This window comes from Pinus tabuliformis, chromosome 8 (assembly GCF_031772625.1).
Source record: "Pinus tabuliformis cultivar Carrire ecotype Pingquan chromosome 8, CPIR1, whole genome shotgun sequence".
NCBI lineage: Eukaryota > Viridiplantae > Streptophyta > Pinopsida > Pinales > Pinaceae > Pinus > Pinus tabuliformis.
The window spans coordinates 860308245-860318125 of NC_142294.1; positions in this window are offsets into that span (position 1 = coordinate 860308245).

A 9881-nucleotide genomic window follows, 5' to 3' on the forward strand; every position below is an offset into this window, starting at 1 on the left:
ATGTTAATTTAAATTATTATTTTACTATTTTTAAAAGTAACCTTACTTGACGCTGAGTTGTAGAGTGTCACTTGGCAGAATTAATTTAAAATTAGTATAACTTAAAAAATTATATTTTTATAAAATTTAATTTATTACTAAAGTTATGATATTTTCAAGCAATTTAAATTTAATATTTATTGCAACCCTTACCAATTTAAATTACAATTTTCTCTGTCTAAAGATGAGAATAAAGAAATGTAAAATGATAAGGCTTCATGTGAAGTTACTTGTACTTGGAGATTCCTCTATTGGAAGTTCTCTGTTAAAGAGGCAAGTGTTTTTTTTTTAGTAATAAATATATAACAATTTGATGATATTTTGGTTCTTTATTTGCTACTATAATGGTCTAAATTTAACACTTTTTAATAATAAATATGAGTTAAATAATACAAAAAAATGATAATAAATTAGATTTTAACTTTTGACAAATAATATATTTGATTATTTCTTAATTGAAAATATTATTTTTTCCACATATGTAGCGTGAGATAGTCACTAAAATTCACTTTTTTCACATTTATCCTAGCTAATATTACATCATGTTCACAATGATGAAGACACGTCTGCTTTAAATAATTTAGTTATAAATACATAAAAAAATAGATATTTATTTCACATAATCTAAATAAGAGTAAAAAATGCATCACCAAGTCTATTTGAAAGTCAAAGAAATACCTCTTAATCACCAGCACAAATTCAGTGAGCTTGATATGTTCCTATTTGAGAAGGGTTGTGACCTTGAATTCTTGTTATCATAGATAATGTACACAATTGAAAATACTTAGTTTTAAGTATTGTAAAAATGTTTAAATTGAAAAAAAAAATGTGTACATTTGTGAATCTTACCAATTATATTATAAAATGTCAACAAGATGAATAAAAAAATATTATAATTAGTGAAATAATGACAATAAAAACATACAACAATAGTATAAACGATGAAATAACAATTACATATCACTCTCCATTTTCATCATCCTGATTATCTTCCTCTCGCTTGGCATGATAACACTTTGTTCTCAAAAATATGTTTTGATCTAGGGCCGTATCTGAATATGAACCACCACTAATCGCTATCCAACACATCTGGGTTAAAAAAGACCTACTTGTAGTGTTTTGGGAAAACATAAGGCTCCCTAGCTTCGTGTCACATCTTTTTAGAATTGATAGATATTAACCCACTATCATGATCTTCCTTTAAATTATTCCAACCAAAGGTGTCCCACCACTTGCACCTAAACATAATGTCCCTTGCATTAGGTTTTGATTGCGGCGGCTAGCACGACTAGATTGGTTGAACTCGACTTCCACTCCATAGTCTTGTGTCATGCATCCATCATTGACATCCTTCATGCGAAAATGATGTCCATATGCCCACATAGATGGGAACAAATGCACCTATAAAAAAGTGAAAAAATCACAGGTGTCACGTGTCTAATAACCCGAACATATATATTTCAAAGGTGCACTATGAAGTTAAAATTGTACAAAAATAGAATATAATTACCAAGTTGTTTCACCCAATCCCTATGTTTAGCGCATTCTCTTTAGCACGCGGGTAATGACCAGATACGCCATATTTCTCTCTGACTTGAACAACAACCCAACTGTTAGGGCATGTTATTGGCATATTTCTTTTAAATGATCAAGATAATGCATGCTTCTTCCATTCAACCATTTGAATTATTTTCTGTCACTGTCCCATTTCCTTCTCTTCTCTTCGTACAATGCAACCCATGGTTGTGTCGCTACCATATTGTAAAGAACAAATTTGTTGATGGATTCAATTTCTTAATTCATTGATGATAAAATCAAACTATCACACACACACACATATAGTACTTATGAGATCAAAATATGCATTAATATGAAGTTCATCGTGAATAATTATTGCGTATTAATTTGAAAAATGATAAGCCTGCACTTACTCTTTATCAGGTGCCTCTTTCCATTCGTTTAGAGAAGCCCCCTTACCTTTTCTCTTCGCCCCTTTTGTCGTCTCAAATCATTTCAACTGGTATGTTGTCGATCTACTTGATATAATCACTAGAATAATAGATAGACTCATACGATATATACACATTTTCCATAGAGCCCTCGGGTTTTTCCCTTTGTCGAACAAAACCTTTCAATTTCTTCATGTATCTCTCTAAGAAGAGCATCCAATGACAAGAAACGACCCCAACTAATTCAACCTCACCTACTAGGTGAATTAGAAGATGAATCTGCAAGTCCATGAAACTCGTCTGCAACTCCTTCTTAAACATACAAACAATCTCAGCTATCTCTTGATGCCACCATGGAATGCTAGCCATATGAATCTCCTTTGATGTGATCCAACGTACAAATGAAAATAATTTAGATATGGCACGTCGTATGTCTTGGGGGAATTCATGGTTCAGACACCCATGCACAAGCATAAGATAATGAAACTGCATAGTAAGTGATACATTATACAAAAATTAATTATAAAATATCCCATTACATAAAAAAAATCATGTTTTTGACATAAGTACTCTTAGAACATTCAAATGGTCATGTGATTTCAACCCTGGCAAATGATATTCCACAATGAATTAGCGGCATAGTGAAAACCCATATAAATAAGCACCCTCACACTCATTATAACTCCCTTTTCCAAATAAGATCATCTTTCTTTAAAATCAATGGGACATCACCTTCTTTGAAAGACCAAGAGGGACCAACGTCTCTTGTAGTTTCTTGTCTTGGCCAATGTTTCTTTTTAGTTTTTGAAGAAATAAGATCTCTCCTAATAGTTAATGCATCACTTTCTTTTGATGATATGTTCCTCCATAAACAAGATTAAATATTTTTAAATATATGCATAGGATCTATTAAGTGGGCAATCTTAAGTTGCTCCCAATACGGGAGCTCATGAAACACAGATTTCATTTTCATCCCAATGGGAAATTTCTCAACATAGTTGTCGAAAATTTTTGGATCATTGAACATAGGCTCCCCATTTGAATCAAACATTTTTGCAAACTCCTACTCCTTCTCTCTCTCATATGCTCTAATCCATTCAACTAGTGTCATTATTGTAGGCCTTTAGGTTCTCCCTCGTTTTCCATTGAAAGAAGATGTTGCCCTTCTATAAGGGTGTTATTCTGGGAGGAATAACCTGGAGTATTCATACATTGGATTTCGTAGGTGGTCAGACCACCAAGCCTTCAGATAAGGTCCACTACATTTACATCCATGATACCCTTTTGTTATAAGACTTGTGAAATTATTGTATATAGGCTGACATGTTAGCAACCATGAAGATTTGAACAATTGGAGTGAATTAAATCAATATGTGAAACAATACTATTACTAAACATATCAATAAGAATGCAATTTACCAAAGAAAACTCCTAAACTTGGATAATCATGTATGGTGTAAGCACATATCCATGAAACGTAAAACTCCTCTCTGTTGCGATGGGTCTTGATTCATCATACACATGTATTCCTTCCCATAATTACTTCAATTCATCTACTTATGGTTCTATGTAGACATCCATATTCTTCACTTGTATTCTACCAGGGACTATGAGAGCCAACATAATATGTTCATTCTTCACAGACAACCATGAGGGGATATTGTTATTGATCACTACTCTAAAAAAAAAAAATAGTGGGTGTTTTGGAGGGCATATGGGTTGATGCCATCCATGGTTATGTTGAGTCATAAACTTCGTACTTCATCCTTGAAATTTTTAGGCCATGTATCCTCTATATGCTTCATGGTTATTGAATTTGTTTGGATTCACATAACTCCTAATTCACTTCTGTGTGAGGCATGTCATCCCTACAACATAGCTAATCCTTTGCAATGAAAGAGTATTTGAATCCTTGGGATTATAGGCATGTGCCTCAATATATTATGAGGAGGACCATGTGATTTACCCTTTTATTTTGAATTATGGTACCTATCATGCCCACATTTCAGACATATCTCTTTATCTGCATATGCTCCTCTATATAGAATACAATCATTCAGACATACATGATATTATATGTACTCACCACCCAAAATTTTCAACAACTTGTTTACCTCTTTGTTGCTACCCAAAAAGACATTATCACTGGGAAGAACTTTATCTTTGAGTATCTTTCAGTTGGTGGGGAATATAATTGTACATTGTCAAAATTGAACATTCATAAAATCAACCATTTTTAAATTTGTTTGTGTAACAAAATATAAGGAACTTGATTGATCATGCAAGTCAATTACCTCAATATTACCGAGAAACATGCATTCGACATACCAAACTTTGCTTTCATATTATACAACAACATTGTTTTCCCTAGATGAGTAGAATTTGATTTGTCGCGAGGTCCAAAGAGAGGGGTTGTGGAAGCAGATTTCAGGCTTTTGAAAAAGGTATAAATGATATGAGCATCATCCCCCATCTCATCATTCTAAAATGCTTCTAAAAACATTGCCTCCACGGCAGTGGTATCTTGTAAGTAATTATCCATAACAAACTCCAGTTGATTACCTCCTGCTTTTCCAACTTGTTATAAAGAACTACTATTGTTGTAGTCATTCCTAATTGGTGAATCTCGACGTAGTGGGAATTAAATAGGTGGTTGATTCAACCACTCTTTGTATGCTTCCTCTCTGGTTCTTGCTCTTAATGCAACCTTCTCTCGAGTTGTCATTATAGTGGGGTGCTTCGAAAGATGGTAGGTGGGTTTCTCATCATCACTAGAATCCTAATTTCAAAAAATATTAAACATTGTTAGTATAATATTAATGATATTAGTAAGCATGTCAATGCAATAGGTTTGTTGAAATTAAATTATACCACAATTATTACCATTGTTGATCCAAGATTGTAGCTGGAAGATGCCATGTTCCAATTGGCAAAGTGAAGAGGCTATCCATTTTCATCCACCAACTACTTGTGATATATTTCTCTTGACAAGAGCTTATGACATTTTTGAAAATATGGAGTAATATTTTCTTCATATGAACTTGATTCTGAATTAGGTTCCTGCAATTTGGATACATTTTTATTCAAATTGACATGGATTAAAAAATTAAAATTCAATTAGATAATCAAAATATAAATAAAATATGAACTTACTAGAGATGGAAAGGGAGAAATCCATGAAGGACTTTGATCAACAATATGGAACGAGTTGGAATTTGAAGAATTGGCCATTTGCACATATTATTATATTTTTGCTCTGAATTTGAGAAAAATTAGAAATAAAAATGTGTGCATATCCAAAATTAATATCGACAACCATATAACCACAATTTGAATTTCAATATAGTTTTCAAACAAATTTTCAAGAATAAGACGACTTTAAGCAAAAAATATATTCTATGAACTACTATAATTCATGTGGACGCATTCTAAAGGATAATTTGATATTAATATTCCATTTTATGTGAAATTAAAATTTCAGATAAATTTTAAACCAAACTAGTGGGCTTATTAGAACAAAGCACACTGGTGCGTTTAAAACATTAACAACACTGGGGCATTAAAATAATACCCACACCAGTTTCTGACGTTGAGAAAAAATGTGCTATCATATCGATGCTCTTCTACAAAAACGCACCGATCCATTTAAAAAAACAACATCGCTACTAATCGGCTTCCCGATTTTTAAAAATAAAAACGAATTCAACAAACTTGATGCTCTTATCACAATTTGAGCATTGATATTTTTAAATAGAAACCCCATCATCAAAAAAATTAATTGCAAAATTATGGAATTTCAAAAATAATAAAAAATTGTATCGTGTAGGTGCGTTGAAAAACTTTATCGCCTCGACAATGTTGGTGCACTTTTTTTATAAATGCATCAGTGCATTTGACTATCAAATGCACCAATGTGCAGATAAATTAAAAGAAAAACGTTGTTTTTTTTCTTCTTCTTTTTTTTAAATTAAAAAAACGAGCAACAATTGAATTTTCAAAATCTAATTTCATAAAGTGTTTTAAATAGTAAAAATTTATTCACCATTTTATCATTTTACTCAAAATTTCAAGTGAGTGGTTTGCAAGAGAGACATAATAGGAGCATTGTGCAACAACAAAATACTTTGAAGTAGCAGAACTATTCAAAAGATCAGAAAATGAAATGTATGGTGATTCAGTAAAAAGCATGCATAATAATTCTTTTAAATTTTATTGTGTATCTTACTAATAAAAAAATTTACAATTTCTGTTAGGGTTTAATAATTTGAAAGAGAGATCATTTGAAATAAAGACATATTGAGAGCACTGTGGAGTTGTAAAATATTTTGGATATGGTGAAATATCAGAAGTTGAAAGGAATGTTGATTCACTCAAAACTATAGATAGAAAAAATCTTAAATTTTGTTGTTAAAATATTTTACAATTTTTTTATATTTATTCACAATTTAGAAAAAACAAAAATAAAAACCCTGTATAGTAAAAAAATTACTATAGATTTTACTAGTAAATTTTTTGACAATCTACTTTCCTATTTAAATTTAATTAAAATTCAAACAAAAAAAATTCAATATTTACCTTAAACCCTTGCTTCTTCGTGTGAAATTTCACCTAAGGGTTTAATTTCGTCTACCACTTCATAATTAGGGTTTTTCAATTTAGAGATTTTAGATTTAATGAGTTTGTGTACTTACTATATATAGGGAATTTGACATATAAAGTAGGGGAATAAATTATTAATTAGATCCAAAGCCTATCGATTGTCTCTGGTTTTTTTTTAAATGACTATACGTTATGCGATGCACCCCTCTATAATACGACGCACTAGTGCTCCATGTGTAACCCAACACATCAAAATATTAGAACACTCTCGATTTCATCTAGTTTTTTAATCATTATTCCTGATGTAATATAACACTCTGAAGCACCTCTTCCAAATAACATCGTTAAATCATTTAAGTGTTTTTATCCTTACAAATCACTCTCTAATAATTTAAAATAATTTTTAAAAATTAATTTTCCATGATGGTGTGCCTAATCATTTAAACACCCAGTGGGTTTAATGATCTAAATGCACCAGGTGCGTTTATCTAAATAAACGCACAGGTTACCAGAGATTTTTTGGCTGAAAAATTTATTTGTAAAATATATATAATGACTTATATTGAATGTTATAGGTTGTATACTGATAAAAAAATGTCTCAGAAGGTTTCAAGTAACAAAAATATTGATCGACAGAGTGATAGCACATCAAAAAAAAAGTAGAAAATGAAAGTTCTTTATAAAATTAATATGTTTGAGCTATATGTAAGTTTAACTAATATGTATTGGTTGGTGTGTGTCATGCAGAGCTGTAAAATGAACAAGTCTAATTGTAGAAGAGCGTAAAATCCTGATAGAAAAATTGTAGAATGATGAATCAGATGAATGAAAAAATACTATTCAACATGAGTATTTTTTTTTTGAATTTTCATTGCGCCGAGAGGCGCTCTACAACAGAGTATGGGGATATGGAGGTAGATCTCATGTAAACATAGACATAAACGTAAACGTAAAAACTTAACTTGTAATGGGGGTATGGGGGTAGATCTCACGTAAATGGAAATGTAAACGTAAACGTAAATGTAAAAGGAAACGTAAACATTTAACATGTAATGGGGGTATATCTCACACAAATGTAAACATGAACATTTACCATGTAATGTTTAACATTTAACATTTCTAATCTAATGTCGACCTTATTTAGAAACTACCCTAGATCCATCTTAAATCCGGATCTATCAAGCGCCAAGAGGGATCAATATCAATGTGAAAACCTCTTTTTTTGAGTGAAAAAGTTGAGGAAAGGTTTTCACCTCGAGAAATTTGATCCCTCTCAGGGCTTGATAAATCTGGAGTTAAGATGGATCTAGGCTGGTTCATAATATACTTAAGAATATTAGATAACATGTTTCAAACAATCTATTAATTCATATATGTTTAATTTTCTACAGGGAGCAACAACGAAGGAAAAGATCAATTTCCTTCTAAGAAAATAAAAATTATAGAACATGTAAATGAGGGATCTAGTGGAACGAATGTATAGACGTACTTTCCACTTACAATACAAAAATCAATCTAGTGATTCCAAGAATAAAATTATATCTAAACTACAAGAAGCATTTTCAAAGAAATGGTCAATGAGACATGCCATACTTGCAATAGATAAAACATATAACAACAACAAAAAATAATCATTCAAAAGGTAATATTTCTAATTGTATAAAATGATTTTCTAGAATTATATGCATATATTGTTAATTTAATAATCATGATTTTGTTATATTTAGTTATTTTATATCACTATAAAAATATTTTATTACTTTTTTCAGCAAGATTATGAAAATCCCAAATGATCAACACATTGATATGTGAAACATGCCAGTAGGAATTAATGTATAAGGAGATGGTCCAAGAAATGGACATAATTTCATCATAGGAGGAGCCATATCAATAACAACGTGCTTCAAATTTATGTAATCATGATTGAATTTATACATATAAAAAAATAATTTAGCATTAAATATTAATTTTCAAGTATTTTCATGCAGAAAATAAAACAAAGATGCAACTCATTCAACAGATAACACAGGAAAACAAGGAAGAAATGAGTTGATTTCAAATTTTGTGATTAATTGCTAATATTTCCTTATAACAACTAAAGGTTCCATTTATGTATATTTTAAGTTGTTTTATAGCAATCATCCTTAAATCTGTTCAAATAGGTGCTAACATACAAAGAAGAGCCATCAAAAGAATTGATTGACATTGGGTTAAATAACGGTTGTGAGTATATGTTGGCATATCAAAAATTAATTGTGGAATTTGTAAGTATCTATGTTGTTTTATTTCTTTGTGTTGATAATTAATAGAAAAAAATTCATTTATATTAAATATATGATTAATTATGGGGTATAAAACTTGCAGGAAACAAAGTATGGAACTACACCAACAGAAGAGTTGTTAAAAGAAGGCATGATATTTGGTTTTAAAAGAATGTGTATAATTCAAGAGTCACTTCTTGCTATGATACATTTCTTTTCGATTTACATTGATGTTTATTTCAATTTTTATTATCTCACCAATGCAGATACACTCATTACACTTTATTTTTTTATTTGCAGATAGAACTGCAAGATCAAGAAGACGAAAACAATCGATTCATTCAATCAAACATTTCTCCAAATAACCCAAGTCATGGAAGTAGCTTGAGAAATGACAACAATTCCAATGAAGAATGATGATTGATTTGGGTATCAATGCAACGTGTTGTATTTTTTTAAATAATTGTTTATGAAAATAAGACATTTTGTTTAATTTAATGGACATAGTGTCCCAATTGAAAGACAAGGGGTTACCAATAACAATCCCATTTTGTATGATAAAAATCCTTTTATTGATATATAATAAAATACATTTTAATTTATTCTTTTGTTTTATCCAATGTCGCCATGAAATGTTACACCACTAATTAAATATATGGATGATTAAATATTATAATGAAGAGATGTGAAATATGATAATATAAAAAATTAATCCAAACATCATATACAAATGTGCTAATCAAATTTTAATTTATATGAATATTGGTATAAGATATATGTCACTTTTTCTATGAATAAAGGATTTAAGAAATTACAATAATTGCATTGTCACAGGTCGATCTTTCCAAAAAAGAAAAAATCTCATTTAAAAAAATGGTGCGTTCATAACATATAAGAGCATCAGTGTGTTGCATCATATAAAAGCACTCTAGCGACATATTTTTGCATGCCCAATGCCTTTTAAGAAAACAAGAGAACATGTGCATTTATTGCTTCAAGCACCAATCCTGTTTGAGATTAATGCCCTGGTGCA